Source organism: Lactuca serriola, chromosome 4, assembly GCF_051521515.1.
Source record: "Lactuca serriola cultivar US96UC23 chromosome 4, Lser_US96UC23_V15, whole genome shotgun sequence".
Taxonomy (NCBI): Eukaryota; Viridiplantae; Streptophyta; class Magnoliopsida; order Asterales; family Asteraceae; genus Lactuca; species Lactuca serriola.
The window spans coordinates 45,028,739-45,045,470 of record NC_136411.1 but is presented as its reverse complement, the minus strand read 5'-3'; the positions used below and the strand labels follow the sequence as shown (position 1 = coordinate 45,045,470).

Sequence of the window (16,732 nt, the reverse complement as noted above, 5' to 3'; positions counted from 1 at the left end):
TAGATTGATCCTTGGAAGGCTTGTAGCTTTTAAGATCGTGAGCTAAGAACAGACTGTTGTCATTGTGCATGCTTAAATGAGAATCTTTGTGAATATCAACAAGGGATATTGATCAGAACCTTGAAAACGTGAGTTCTGTCATGCCTTCCTTCGGGGCATCCTTGGATATGTATTGAAGAAAATCATCCCAGATGATTTGCCCATAGTTGACTGCATTCCCTATGAAGATACTCCAAACTATGTCCAATAGTTGCTTTCCCACGTTGTTTGTCCCTCCTATTTTTCCTGAGAGACAACGAATCATGAAATGACAAAAAATTGCCAAACAGCGGGCAATTTGCTCTTCTTGAATTCTCCTACTCCTTTGAGTTTTGTCTGGTACCCCATTTGATAAACTACATAAAACACATCTATTGCGCTTGGAGATTAAAACTTTGTTGAAGGGAGAACCCTTAGGCTGATTGCAGCAAGGAACTTTTTTTTGGTCAAAACCACCAAAGAATTATCGATGAGATTAAGATGAATCTCTTGAGGTTTTTCATGAGATCTGAAACAGAAAACGCACACTTGAACAGGACTTCTTGTGGAACTACTTTAGTAAAGGAATCGAAAGCTCCAAAAAGAGGGTGAGTTGGAAGAAACTTGATCGTCAGTTTGATGGCTTCATTGTACGATTGATGATCTTCAAAGATTCATCTTTAATTGTTGGCTGCAATTGACGAAGTTAGGTCTTTGATCGTGGATTCTGACCGAGTTGGTCGTGTTGAACCACAGGCTTTGGATTGTTTCGTTGAAATGCCTGACTTCACCATTGCTACAGGAAAAATGTGTGAAGAACTTGCTTGAAAGTATTTTTGCAAGAAGGTGAAGAAGATGAAGTTCGTATGAGAGTTCAGAAAGCATAAAAGCTCTCTTGGGAAGAAAAAAGGATTTTTATACCTCCGGATTTCAAAAAGTATTGATATTACTTTAATTATAGTTGGTAGTACTAAAAACCTTTGGATTTATACCATTATCAGACTAAATTAAATAAATCAAAAAGAAATGTTTTTTTTTGTGAAAAGATGAGCATTAAATGTTTTGTAGGCCCATGATGACACAACGGTTAAACATGGGATGATAAATGGGTTTACCCGTTGTAGAAATAGGGAAGTGGAATGGATTAGACCCTAACAGTTGCTTAATGTGATTGGAAAGGATTTCCAAAAAGATTTTACAAAAGGCAAATCGGTTTACTTTATTTTTATCCAAAAATAGGCGTGGCTGAGGAAAGTCATTGAAAAGAGACTGAAGTATCATGTACGACAAAATTAATGTTTAAAGAATGTTTTTTTTAAATTTATATTAAGTAGCACACAGTCATTTAAATTGTTTATGAGGTGATGACTCCATGTTCATTTAATGCGTCTGCGGTAGCTGAAAGACAAACTAGATCATGAAGGTTAGAAATAAAAGAAATGAGAACGAAGAATATATAAATCATAAATGACTTTAGTATACATGGTATACCAAGCAGCAATTATGAAGTGTATATTATATCATTTATTCTAGAAATAGACCGCAGTGGATAAAGTACTTCAAGAGTTTTGTTTTGAAAAGAAAAGAAGCAGTTTATTCACATCCGGATACTGAATAAGGTCTGTTGTTCCTATCCTTTCAAGAAGAACTGTGGGTCAGGGTTCATCATCCCTAACATTTCCAAAAATTCATTCAGTTTTGTGGAGTCGAGTGCTTTGGTGAAAGCATCAGTTATTTCCTCATGAGTTGGTACGAAAATTAGTTCAATGTTCCCTTTGAGAATGTGGTCTTTGATGAAGTGGTACCGTAGCTCTATGTGTTTCGTCTTCGAGTGATGACTAGGATTATGAGAAATCGTTATTGCACTCTCCGAATCACAATAGATCGGCACCCACAGCATTCTGTACTCGTAGTCCAAATGTTGTGTCTTCATCCAAAGGACTTAGGAGCAAAAACTAGCTATGGCCATATATTCTGCCTCTGCGGTAGACAAAGAAACACAGTTTTGTTTTCTTGAAGACCAACTAACTAATCTTCCATCAAGAAACTGACATCAACCTAAAGTGCTCTTTCCATCGAGTCTGCACCGGTATGATCTATGTCTATGTCTGTAAAAGCTTGAAGACCGAAGTCGTTACCCGCAGGATACCAAATGCCCAAAGCTTTACTTCCTTTTAGATACCTAAAGATCTGCTTGAATGCGGTTAAATGAGATACTTTGGGATCTGATTGGTATCTAACACATAGACCCGTAGTAAACACAATGTCCGGTCAACTAGCAATAAGGTACATCAATGAGCTAATCATTTCTCGATATATTTTGTGATCAACCGAATCGCTGGTAGGGTCAGATGAGATTTTATACCCAAAGTCCATAGGGACCTTTGCTGAGGAGAATATCCATTGAAAACTTTTTCAACATTTCAATGGTGTATTTCTCTTGATGAATGAAAATCCCTTGAGAAACTTGTTTAACCTGAAGACCTAGAAAGATATTAATCTCTCTATTCATGCTCATTTGAAACTTGCTTGTCATGAGCTTTGCAAATTCATCAACCATTCCGTGATCCGTTAAACTGAAGATGATATCATCGACATAGATTTGAACAAGCATCAAATGTTTGTCATTTGCTCGCCTAAATAAAATGGGATCAATCACACCTCTTTTGTACCCTGAAGAGACAAAAGAATGTGAAAGAGTCTCATACCATGCTCTAGGTGTCTGCTTTAGACCGTAGACCGCTTTCTCCAACTTGTAACAGTGATTTGGAAATTCTAAGCTTTCAAAGCCTGGAGGTTGTTGCAGATATACTTCCTCTTTCAGTTCGCCATTCAAGAAAGCACTTTTCACATCCACTGATGAACCTTGATGTTTTTGTGAGCTGCATATCTTAAGAAAACATGTATGGCTTCCATCCGTGCAACTGGTGCATATGTTGCGTCATAATCAACACCTTCAAGTTGACTATACCCCTTTGGAACTAAGTGTGCATTATTTTGTATTATGACACCTGATTCATCTAACTTGTTTTTGTAAACTTTATTACGTTCAAACTTAGCAAGTTTCAATTTCCAAACTTTATTACATTCAAACTTAGCAAGTTCCTCTTGCATTGAAATGATCCAATCGGGCTCCATTAGAGCTTCCTTTGTAGGTCTGGGTTTGACCGATGACATGAATTATGCATAGTGACAATGGTTATCTAAAACAGTAGAAGAATGATTTTGAATACCTAAAGACGGGTTGTCGATGATTTGACTTGGTGGGTGATTTTTCGTCCAAATGTGTAGACGCGATTGTTGATGGTCTGCGGCTGTGGTTGATGGAATATTGTTTACATCAGAGGACTCTTCGGGTCTGCTTGAAGAAGGTAGTTCTCCCTCGATGTGAGAGCAGCCAACATGTGAATCTTGGACTGTTGGGGGTAGGTTCCGCGATGGGTAATGGAAGTTCCCATTGGATTGAAGATGGGAGCTCCCCCTGAACCGATGACGATTCCCCCTGAACCAGTGACATCGGTTCCCCTAGACTGATGAGTGATTAATAATTCTTGGATCCGTTCTTGTATCAATATTTTCCACTTCTTCATCCTCAGAGTCTTCAGATACTGTTGATTAATTGGTTGGTCTGCGGGTGGGTGTTGGTGCAGCACCTTCAATAAATGGAACCTCGATGATTGTAACTTCAAAAGGTACCGAACGTTCCCCCTCAACCGGCAAGGCGGAATTATTAAGTGATGTTCCTTCAGACAGGATTGGTCTAGATACTTATGCATGTTTTTGTTGGGCTACCAGAGACACCAAATTTTTTGAAAGATGTGTTGTCTCTGTGGGATCGAAAAGGTCATCATAGTTGCCTTCAACTATGTTTAACGGACCCGATAAGGTTAGGATATCACTTTTCCAAGATGAATGTTGTTTCTGTTGAAGGACCAGTGTTGCGGACATAATAGTCATCGAATTTGACGTCAAAGCTTTTGACTATTAGTCTTGTATGTCGTATGAGAAAACTATATGAAATTTTGTTGGTTTAGTAACCCAAAAAATGCCTTTTTCAGACTTTGGTGCAAACTTGTTTAGATGATCCTTGTTGTTTATCACAAAACACCTGCAACCAAAAATGTGAAAGAATATGACATTAGGTTTCGATTGTTGAGGCCTTCATATGGAGTCTTATTGAGGCACTTGCAAATGATGCTTCTATTATGAACTAAGTATGTCGTTGCCACTTCTTCCCTGAAGTAGAGAGGTAAATTGGAAAAATTCAACATTGATTTAGCTGCTTCGACCAATTTTCTATTCCCTCTCTCAACTACGCCATTTTATTGCGGTGTGTAGGGTGCCGAGAAGTTATGGTTGATTCCTTTGGAGACTAAAAAACTATTCAATAGTTGATTAGTAGATTCAGCCCCATTATCACATATTATCTTATGACAGGTAGTTTGATCTGGAGCTCTATTTCGTTGATGAAGTTGATAATGATCTGCGGTGATTCTGATTTTAGTCCCAAAAAGAAGACCCAAGTGAAGCGATTAAAGTCATCAACAATGACCATAATATAATTCTTTTGGTGAAGGCTGAATATGGTTAATGGACCGCGAAGATCGATGTAAAGAAGCTCTAGAGGTTCAACGATTGAAGCATCAACTATCAGAGGATGGCTACCCTTAGTTTGTTTACCACATTCAAAGGCTGGGCATAAGGTATCGTTGTTGTACTTCAAGATTGGTAGTCCACGAACTAACTAGTTGGTTACCAAGTTGTGGATGTATCTGAAATTAAGGTGAGCAAGTCTGTGGTGCCAAAATGTAACACTAAGTTCCTGGTACGTATTTAAATTTAAGTAATTTCATGTTTTTCTCTGGGACTCGGTGAGTTTGAGGCCCAACTCGTCAAGTAGACTGGATTTCTGGTCACAGTGTTAACTGACCTACTCGACGAGTCGGGAGCCCGACTCGACGAGTAGGGCTGTCTGGATGAAACCCTAATATTTAGGGTTTGCACTCTATTTAAACACCTTAAGTGGTTCCCTTTACAGCCTCCAACACCCTCAAACCATCCCCACGAAACCCTAACCGTTTTTGAGTGATTTTGAGCTCTTTGTGCCATTTCTACAAGTTAGAAGGTTGAAGAGAAGAAGAAGGAGCTTGGGATTTCAGAAGGAGCAAGGTGATCCAGAGGTTTTGCTTCATTTCCTGTTTATTGGAGGTAAAAAGTCCATACCTTGCTTCTCCTTTCATTAGATTCTCTTTTTGGAGTAACTTAGGGTTTTTGGAAGCCATTTTGGAGCCATTCTTGGATGCAACCACGATTTTGAGATAAGAACTTCAGATCTGGAACCATTGGGGGTTCCTATGGCATAAAGGTGCCAACTTTATTGCCATAAGAACCCCATGCACCATATTAACCCCATTTTAGAGCCTAAAAAACCCCATGCATGGACATCAAGTTCGTAACTTTACATATAAAATGGACCTTAGGAGGTCAGATCTGTGATTTGGACGCAATAAGACCGGTTGTAATCGGTTGATTAGTTTTGGGCTTTAAAGGACTCGACGAGTCCCTTAAGTTCCTCGGCAAGTCAGGTCGCATTTGTCCCAAGAACCCTTGTGATATCGAGTAGAATATTCAGTGGAAAGAAGACTCAGTCAGTCGTGTCCATTATGGACCTAAAGATCCATGTACTCGACGATTTCAAGGATGAACTCGGTGAGTACAAGGCAATATCCCAACCATATGAAGATGAACTCAACCAGTTCAAGCACAAACTCGGCGAGTTTAGGATTAAGCCCAACTGTATGAAGACGAACTCGACGAGTTCATGCAAAACTCAACGAGTCTAGGACTAGATGAGCCATTTAGTATGAATCAGGACTCAACGAGTTCTAGGATGAACTCGGTGAGTCATTTGAAGAATGTCCCGATGTTTTGTTGAAGTAGAACTCGTCAACCTCTTGCTAGAATCAACGAGTAGGGTCAGGGTTTTAGCATACTGTGGAAGTGGCGACTCGACGAGTTGGTGGACCAACTCGGCGAGTCGAGTCAACCAGATGTTGACTTTGACCAAGGTTGACTTTGACCGGGGTTTTGACCTTGACCTTAACTTGGACTTGATTTGACCCCTGCAAGGGTTAAGAGTATAAGATGGTAATTGAGAAGGATTGTTGTGTGGGAATTAAGGATTAATCAGAGTTGATTTTCGTACTGCGGACAATGCAGACACTACATGACATTGAGGTGAGTTACCTTCCTGTAGAGGTGGGTCTACAGCCACAATGTCGGCCCACCAGCAGGGAATGTCTTTAGATGATTGTCTTTGTGATTCTAGGTTACCACTACCTGATGTAAAAGTTGGTAGGGTAGCAGCGCATCGCACACACATGGGTCCGCATTTGAGAATTCTGGGACTGTACTCTGACATTATACTATTGATGATATGGTTTTTGAGACATGTGACTATGGTTTATGAATTAATATGATATCGGTAATGTTTTCCTCAAACAAATTTTATAAGTAATATAATTAAAACAAAAGTTTTTGGTCTCAATTTTTGGGATGTTACAAGTTGGTATCAGAGCCTTGGTTTGAGGGATTCAGGCATACCTTCGGGGTGTCTGGACTCAAATCGAGGGCTTCAAAGATTTTTACAAGAAAATAGTTTTCTAAAATTTAAAAATAAGGAGCTTTGAGAAAGAATAAGGTGTGTGATGCGTGCTACCGACCGAGCTCAAGTAAGTTTTCCCCAAGATACCCATACATGATATGTTATCTTATATGATATGATTATGAGAACTGCATGCTATAATAGGGCTAAGGATCTAGGGAGGATGCCTTGTATGTTGGTTATGTGAATATGAGAACTTCATGCTAGATTATGGCTAAGGGTTTAGGAATGATGCCTTATATGCCTATTGTATGAGCTTATAGAGCTATATGCTAGGGCTGGTTAGTCAGTTGTATAATAGCATGATTAGGTTATGCTTGGTTATGGTTACTTGATGCACAAATGTTGCTTGCTTTGTGCTTATAGAGGTTCTAGATAGCTTTAACTAACTAGTAAGTGAATATGTTTTAGTATCCGCAAGCTAGTTAGGGAAGGATGGTAAGAACTCCTTGTGAAGCTGATGACAGAGAGTATGTCAGAGAGTGCCCTAGGACAAGCCTATGATGAGGTTAGTTTGGAAAGCAGTATTAGTGAAAGGAGCTTGATGAAGTCGAAGAAATCCTCGAGAAAAGTATGGATATATGTGGAAGGTAGTATGGGCCCATACTACTAGAAGCAGAGGAGTGGTACTCGAATCAAGGAGGGCTAAGATAGAATCAGGGAACTTGGAGAGTGTGTGAGACCTCTCAAGATTATGTATAACCCTGACGTTTCTATGTTTTATTTCAGCAGCTAGCTAGGGAGTTTCTTGACATGAGACGGACTATTGAGACAGTGGCGGAGATCACCGCCAAGTTCCGAGAGAGGTCCTTGTTGGTACCTCAGTATGCAGGGGATGAGGAGATGTGGAAGACCCTCTATCATGACATGTTGAGGGATGATATTCAGGAGAGTGTCAGCTACTCAGCATGCCCGACCCTAGAGTCCATGATTGTCAGGGCGAGGGAGAGGGAGATTGATTTAGAGCACCTCAGGAAGAGGAAGGCAGAGACAGATCAGGTTACTGGGGTTTCAAGGAAGAAAAACAAGGGACCCGACACTAGGTCGAAGGGCTAGCCGGGCTAGAGCCACTGCAGGAATTGCGGCAAGCCACATGAGGGAGCTTGTAGAGCGGGATCATCGGGCTACTAAAAGTGCGACAAGACGAGGCGCGTTGGCAGGGATTGTACTGCCCCTGCCCCCACTGTTCAGACATCAGACCTGATTTGCTTTCATTGCAATCAGAGGGCCCATAAAAGGGCCAACTGCCCTAGTTTGACAGCAGCGCCAGTGGTGGCGCCAACTCCAGCGACTACTCAGGTTATGGATGGCCAAAAAGTCAAGTTAAAGGCTCCAGTGGTGAGGAGCCGAGCTTTCCAGTTGACAGCCGAAGAGGCACGCACCGCACCCGATGTAGTGACGGGTATGATTTCTTGTCTCTAAATTTTATTATATGTTGCTTGTGATATTGATGTGCCATGTTATATATTTTGTTTAGGATCGTTCCATGTGAACGGTATCCCAGTTCAGGTGTTGTTTGATTCGGGTGCTACCCGATCATTTGTCTCTCTTGCGCTTAGCAACAGGTTCCCTGAGTATTTAGGCATGTTGGATTCCCCTCTAGAGGTCGAGATTGCGGACGACCAATCAGTGCGAGCATCAAAGGTTTTTAGGGATTCTGTTTTGAGGTTGTTCGAGGAGCGCTACTTGGTAGACTTGGTTCCCATACCATTGCGGGGTAACAAGGTTATTATAGGCATGGATTGGTTGAGCCCCAATGGGGCAATGATCGACTGCGTGCAGTAGTTGGTCCAGGTCAGGACCCCAAGTGGGGGAGAGCTAGTGATTCAGGGCGGGAGGCCACACCATGGACCAGCTTTATGCTCAATAGCGAGAGCTAGGCGCTATCTCCAGCAGGGGTGTGCAGGGTATGTCACCTATGTCATGGATACCCGGGAGGCGGGTAAGGCGACGGTGAGTGATGTACCAGTGGTACGAGAGTACGCAGATGTATTCCCAGAGGAGCTACTTGGGATACCTTCGGAGAGATAGGTAGAGTTCAGGATCGGCCTAGTCCCTGGTGCGTCTCAGATATCCAAGGCATCATATCGGTGGCTCCTCCAGAGATGTAAGAGTTGTCTACAAAGATGCAAGAGCTATTAGACATGGGATTCATCAAACCGAGCAGTTTACCCTGAGGATCCCCGATTCTATTTGTGAAGAAGAAGGACGGGTCGCATCAGATGTGTATAGATTATCGGGAGGTGAATAAGGTAACAGTGCAGAATCGTTACCCACTCCCAAGGATTGATGATCTCTTTGACCAGATTCAGGGAGCATCTTGGTTCTCCAATATTAATCTGCATTCAGGTTATCATTAGATAAGGGTCAGAGAAAAGGATGTGCAGAAGACTGCTTTTCAGACACGCTATGGTCACTATGAGTTCATGGTAATGCCTTTCGGGCTCACCAATGCTCCTGTCGCATTCATGGATCTCATGAACCGCATATGTAGATCGATGTTAGATCGGTATGTGATAGTATTCATTGATGACATCTTGGTTTATTCCAAGACGCAAGAGCAGCATGAGGAGCACTTGCGAGAGGTGTTGGATATTCTGAGGAGCGAGAGCTTGTATGCCAAGTTCTCCAAGTGTGAGTTATGGTTGCATGACGTGGAGTTTCTTGGGCACCTTTTCAACCAGAACAGGATTTCGGTCGACCTGGCCAAAGTGGAGGTTGTGATGAGGTGGGAGGGTCCGAGGTCTCCATCTGAGATTCAGAGCTTCCTGGGACTGATAGGTTATTATTCTCCAAGATAGTCGTACCCTTGACCCGGTTGACAAGGAAAGTCGTGGTCTTTCGATGGGGCCTGAGCAGCAGGCCATATTTGAGACACTGAGATAGAGATTGTGCAAGGCGCCAATCTTAGCCCTGCCAGAGGGCGTGAAGGATTTTGTAGTGTATTGTGATGCGTCCATCTCGGGTTTGGGCACAGTATTGATGCAGAGGGGGCATGTAATCGCCTACACTTCAAGGCAGTTGAAGCCTCATGAGGCGAACTATCCGATGCATGATTTGGAGTTGGGGGTAGTTATTTTCGCCCTCAAGATTTGGCGTCATTACCTCTATGGGATCCGTTGTACCATTTACACGGACCATAAGAGTTTGAGGTATTTCATGGATCAGCCAAATCTGAATATGAGACAGCGTCGATGGCAAGATGGGGTGAAGGATTACGATTGCGAGATCCTCTACCACCCGAGGAAGGCCAATGTTGTGGCCGATGCGCTTAGCCGCAAAGCTGCACCGATTAGAGATATTTGTTTGAGAAGGGCCATGGCGAATCCGCTGTTGGAGCGGATTCAAGAGGCCCAATAGGAGGCTATGAAGGAGAAAGATCGTAAGAGTGAGCGTATTGGGGGTCAGGTTTCCTCCTTCGATTATGACAGTCGTGGATTGTTGACACTACACCATAGGGTGTGGGTCGCATATCATGGAGGTGTGCCCCAGGTATTGATGGAGGAGGTGCACAAATACAAGTTTTCCATCCATCCCGGGGAGACGAGGATGTACATGGATCTTCATATTTATTATTGGTGGCCCTGCATGAAGCGGGATGTAGCTTGGTATGTTGAGAGATGTCTGACTTGCAAAAAAAGTTCAAGGATGAGCCTCGTAATCCCCACGACAAGACCCAGCCTATGGATATCCTTATGTGGAAATGGAAAGATATCACTATGGATTTCATCACGAAGCTTCCCAGGACCGTGCAGGGAAGATATCCTGATGTGGAAATGGGAAGATATCACTACGGGCATGAAACGACCCAAAAATCATGACTAAAAATTTCTTTTAAAATATTACTAAAACCATATTTATAAAAACGTATCATAAGTCATAACATAATTTTCGAGTATTAAATTCAAAACATAATCTCATTATTATAGTAAAACATCCCCCAGGCTAGTTGACTATGGTGTGTGCACTGCAACCTCTCCGAGCTCCTCTTTTGGAAACTGAGTACTTGAAACCAAAACTAAAAATCGTAAGCACGAAGCTTAGTGAGCTCCCTCAAACTACCACATACCATACAATAACATATAGAGCACATACTGGGCCTTGTCCACTACATCGGACCGAGGTCCGGACTATCTGGGGCCTTGCCCCCTGCGTCGGACCGAAGTCTGGAAACTGACTGGGACCTTGTCCCCTGCATCGGACCGAAGTCCGGAACTAACTGAGTAAAGCATAACATAAACATATCAACTAGCATGAACGCACATATACTGCATACTGCATCGTGCTGTGGCCCGGAACACATAGCACATAAATCCTGTCTGAGCCACGAAGGCATCAAACATACTAACTACTGCATCGGACCGAAGTCCGGAAACTACTGCTAGCTAAACGGGCTGGCATTGTGGCCTTAGACCCGTTCCTACTGGAAGGAAATTCACCTCGTGATGTTGACTGCTGAACTCCTGAATGAGAAATCCTCGACTACTGCTCCGGCTGCTTCCCAGCTATCATGGGAAAATAAAATACTAATTCAGAATAGGGATTCTCCTATGGGTAAAATGACCATTTTACCCCTACTATGGCATGGGTCACAACATGGCCCAAAAACCCTCAATTCCTTCTAAGCCCATCCATGGCCCCACTAAGGGCCCACTGATATGTGCATTATTAGTTCATATTAAGTATACATTTTTATTCATTTATTAGCTAAATTATTGCATTTTATGGACAAAAGGTACTTAAAAGTGTTTGAATTATGTTTTCAGTCCAAAAATGAAGCTCGAAAGCGAAAGGAAGCGGGAGAAACAGTTAGAAGTTCGAGAATGGAACAAAGAAGAAAAACATTAAAAAAGCACCTACTCGGCGAGTAGGGGCGACTACTCGGCGAGTACGATCGAAGAATCGAGAAGATAAAGACTCGGGATCCCAGAGAGTTATCACAATACGGGGAATGTGAGATGGACTCGACAAGTCGCCACCTGACTCGACGAGTCGATTCGTATATATATAGATAACTCCACAAAACGATATGGGGAATTCTGGGACGATTCAGAAGAGCTTTGTTGCGATTAAGAAGTCAGAAAAACCCTATAAGACGAAGTCATCAGCTAGAATTCAATCCCGAAGGAGAATTGAGGCAAATTTCATCATTCCACTTAATCTTTTGTTTTGTCATTATGGTTAAACAATTAGACTCTATCTGTTTGCTGTTATTTACTTCAATTATGAGCTAAAACCTTTAGACTTCTGTTTGGGGAAACAAAATTGAAAATATGGTTTGATTGATTGGTAGGATTAATTCTAAGTTGGTGAATTTTTGTTATTCTAGCTTGCTAAAGAACCTTGTGTGTGAATAATAATTAATTTTTTGTTAATAGGAAGATAATTGATTAGCATGAACGTCTATTGATTATCAATCTCATATGCTTTGTGATCACTATTGTCATATGTCTAGTATTATTGTACATGAAACTAGAGTTAATAAGAAAATTGAGTAAATTCATGTGCAAGCTTGTGAGATGACCATCAAACAAGAAGTTAATTAAAAGAATAAATTAGTTAACTATTGCAAGTCTAACTTAACCCGAATAATTAATCTAGTAAATTTAATTAAATTAGACAACTGGCTACTGTTTAAGTTAGTTTATTTGCTAAGGATTAGTGTAGTGAATGCGAAACTAATCACTTGAATCGGTAACCGACAAAAGAATTAATCCATCGCACCATTACCTTGAAATCAACCATAAGATCAATTGAGTTGAACAAAACAGAAGTTCCTTCCCAATTATTGAATCTAGTTAATTCTTTGTTTTCTTGTTTTTAAATTAGTAATAATTAGCAAGTTTCTAGTCTTGTAAAACTAGAGAAAACCCCTACTTATTAATTAACTTAGATAAAATTAGTTTTTAGTTTTAATTTGTCGTTCCCTGTGTTCGATACCCTACTTTTCCAACTATATCACAATTGATAGGTTCACTGCCTTTTGTGTGTTATTTGATAATTAAAAGTAGGTTTAAAACTAAGTGAGTTTGCACACATCAAGTTTTTGGCGCCGTTGTCGGGGAACGGTTCTAAAATTAGCATTAAATTCTAGTTTAATCGATCCTTTGAGTGGGATTTATCTTGCACAAAGTTATTTAAAAAAGTAATTCAGTAAGTAGAATTAGTAAAATTCCATTTTTAGAATAACTAGAAATTTTTTTTAGTTTTTTCCTTGAACTCGCCAAGTGCATTCGTGCAGACTCGGCGAGTACATCGCTGTTTCAGCTTTAATTTTTTATTTCGTTTTTGTTCCTTTTACGCATTTTTTTGTTTTGTTTTGTTTACAGTTGTTTCATGGCCCGAGGATCTGATACACCTCTGGTCCCTCCTTTTGAAGATCCGGAATCCGCACTAAGAAGGAGCAAAGGCAAAACCGTTGGAGAATCCACTTCTTCAAAGAACTCACCACTCAAAAACTTAAAGTCCGTTTTCAGCAAGAAGAGGAGCAGCAAAACAGGAGCATCTAGTGCCTCGTTGACAATTAAAGACCCAATTCAAGAAGATATCGAGTACAAGATCGAGGAAGAAGAAGAACCCACATACGAGCACGACTCCGGATTGGAAGACGATTTAGCTATCACTATGGCTAATATCGATGAAGTCCCCATGGGGGAATGGAAGAAGAGGATGCGCGATGACACCGGGTCGGGACTTGTGCAGCCCGCAATTCCCGCGACCGCTACTTTCGAACTAAAAGGCCATATTCTCGCTCAACTCAAGGAGATTCCTTTTTACGGGAAGGATCACAAAGACGCCTACAAGCACTTGGACGAAGTGAATGATGTGGCCGACTACTTCAATGTACCGAATGTTCCACGCGAGACCCAGCTTCTTCGCATGCTTCCTATCACGTTTAAAGGGGCTGCAAAAGATTGGCTAAAGTCACTTCCTCCCGGATCGGTCACCACATGGGCCAAGATGAAAGAAGAACTCATAGACCATTTTTGCCCGCCCTCCAAAATAGCCAAGTTAAAGAAAGCCATTGCCAACTTCGAACAACAACCCAGAGAATCTCTTTATGAAGCTTGGGAAAGGTACAAGATCTTGCTTAGAAATTGTCCACACCATGACCTTAATAGCCAACAAGAGGTCTCCATTTTCTATGATGGAGTCAATGTCACTACAAGGCAATTGCTCGATTCCCAAGGCCCGCTCACGAAGAAGGCGCACCCGGTAATTAAGGAGTTAATCGAAGAATTCTCTAAGCACTCTAGAGAATACCACAATCCAAGAAACGAAGTAATGGCTCCCATACGAAGAGTATAAGAAGGATAAGGAGGAAAAATACAAGCAGAAGGAGATGGGACTATATCAAAAGGAAGAACCGGTAGAAAAGAGAACCGATTTAGAAGAATTATTCACTAGATTCATAGCCGCATCCGAAAAGAGACACAGTGATCACAATGTTGCAATACACGAGACCAGAAATATGCTAAGGAATCAGTAGGCATCCATTCTCAACATTGAGAAATAGCTGGGACAGCTTGCGCATCAAGTGAATGATAGAAGACCGGGTCAACTTCCAAGTAACACCGAACCCAATCCAAGAATGGAGAATGTTAATGCAATAACCTCCAGCAAGGAAGAAATATTCACAGATGCACTGAGAATCTCCAAGAGGAAGGCAGAAAAGGTAGAAGAAGCGGCTCCAGCAAAACCCGATCCAACTCGCCGAGTCACTCCATTGGACTCGACAAGTCCATGCGTAAATGACAAAACTGACAGTCCTTTAAAGCCATATAATCCTCCTTTGCCATAACCAATCAAAGCCATGCCTGCGGAAAAAGTTGAAGCATATAGAACCTTCATGATGCTCCAGACACCCAAATACTTCAACTTGCTAAAAGGTCTTTTTGCTGCTAGGAAAGATTTGGCTGAAGTCGCGGAGATACTATTGAGTGTGCTACCTGAAAAGAAGGGCGATCCGGGGAATATTATAATTCCGTTCCAGTTTGGTAATGAAGTTGTCACCCAAGCATTGACCAACTCAGGTGCTAGCATCAATGTGATGCCTTTCTCTTTCTTTAAGAGGTTGAATTTACCGGAGCCAAGACCGGTAAATATGAAGATCCATTTGGCAGACAAGACAATAATTCATCCACAAGGCGTTTGTGAGGATCTCCTTATTAAAGTCGACAAGTTTATATTTCTGGTAGACTTTGTGGTTGTTGATATAGAAGAAGACCCCGAAATTCCAATTATTTTGGGGAGGTCATTTTTAAACACCGCTTGTGCTTTAATTGATGTATGTGAGTCAACATTAACATTGAGGATGGGTGACGAGTCCGTAATATTTAAAGCTATACCAGAAGCCAAGCAAGAAGAGGAAAGAAAAGAAAAGATCTCATTTATCCATTTGGATGATGAGATATTACAAAAAGAACTTTCACTTTTGCAAAAAAAGATCCAAGCAAGTTTCTGCTACATTCTGGAGAGGATGGAGATGTTAACAAGGACTTGGAGGAGTTAGAAAAGCTACTGGAAGGAGCCGACTCAGAAAACACCCAAGAAATGATAGAATACGATCAGACTCGCCGAGTCACTTTACTGGACTCGACGAGTCCAGTCGAATTTGATAACAACTTGGACGATTTAGATCTGCTTGTTGCTAGTTCTCTGCATATTATGGATTTGGATATTTTTCATGATTCTTCAGAAGAACAAACAGCAGGAGGAGAAATGGAAACGGAAGTTCAACACGCCGATGTAGCTTGTCTTGATGCAATCCCGCTTGAAGATGGGTGAGCACAGAAAAAGAGGGGGAGGCAAAGGAAAGGAGGGTGGAAGCTGATCAACCATTCATTACCAAACCTAGAGCACAAACTTTCACAAAATACGAAGTAATTAAGTTTAAAGAAAAGGAGGTGCAAGAGAAGGTGAAAAAGAATGGGGTGAAGAAGAAGAAGAGAAAAAGGGAAGCCCAAGCAGCTGAGGATGATGCTGTGAAAAAGAAGAGAGATGAATTAAAAAGGGCTTATAAATAGAAGATTCACGCTTACAAGACAAAGTACAAACCACAAAAGATTAGGCGTGCATTCCCGATGCTGGAAGATGACGAAACGTAGATGGGAAGGAGTCCAGCTAATGACTCCTTAAAAAAGAAGCGCTTGGCGGGAGGCAACCTGTTGTTTAAGAGTTTGCTTTCTTTTACTTTTTAGATTTTAGTTTTGTTTGATTTTTTTCCGAATCATCGAACATGTCTGCTTAAGAGTGTGCATGGACTAAGTGTGGGGTGAAATGAATTTTCTTTTCTAAATAAATGACAAAATTTCAAAAAAAAAATTGCAAGAGACTCGCCGAGTCTGACCATGACTCACCGAGTCCATATAGATTTCAGAAAAAAATAGCATCGCGACCAGACTCGCCGAGTCTGAACCTGACTCGACGAGTCGGTATTATTCACAAAAAAAAAATAATAAGAATTACTTTTACAACTGGTAACTAGGGTTTTAACCCTAAAAGAATCAGTTTTTTTTAAATCCACTCGTCGTGCGCCTCTCTCTCAATTCTCTCTCAAGCATTCATCTTCCTCTTCATTGTTCTTCAAATTTTTCAAGTTCCATTGCAAAAGGTAACTAATTTCTTCCTCTTTTCTGTTAAAAGCATGATTCTAAGATTATCTATGATGGAAATTGCATAGAAAAACCCGATTTTGAAAAATAGTAAATTTCTCGGGTTTCGATTTTTCATGAATTCTGATGTTTTGCATGCTTGTTCTTGCCTAATACCTTATAAACATGTGCCTAGACAAAACCCTTGAAGTAATTTTGAGATTTCATGGTCCAATTTAGACCGACCCGCCGACTGACTCGTGCAGTTCTTGCGACTCGCCGAGTCGTCCATGGACTCAACGAGTCGAGTCGGGGAACACGTGCATGACTTCTTTTAATTATAATCTATGTTTCTGGGTTTTGTATCTTTGTTTTGCAGAAATAATGTTCAACAGGGGGCAAAGTTCTAGTGGACACCAAGGGGACTTTCCTTGGTTGAATTTCCCACAAATCGAGT

General features: G+C 41.3%; 1 non-coding gene across 1 annotated transcript; it reads right to left on the bottom strand.

Annotated features, from left to right (window-relative positions):
- Positions 1-13,690: 13,690 nt before the first annotated feature.
- On the bottom strand, positions 13,691-13,797 carry LOC145049079 (small nucleolar RNA R71). Its single transcript, XR_013683196.1, has one exon. It is a non-coding gene; the product is annotated as a small nucleolar RNA R71 (small nucleolar RNA).
- Between the last annotated feature and the right edge of the window lie 2,935 nt (positions 13,798-16,732).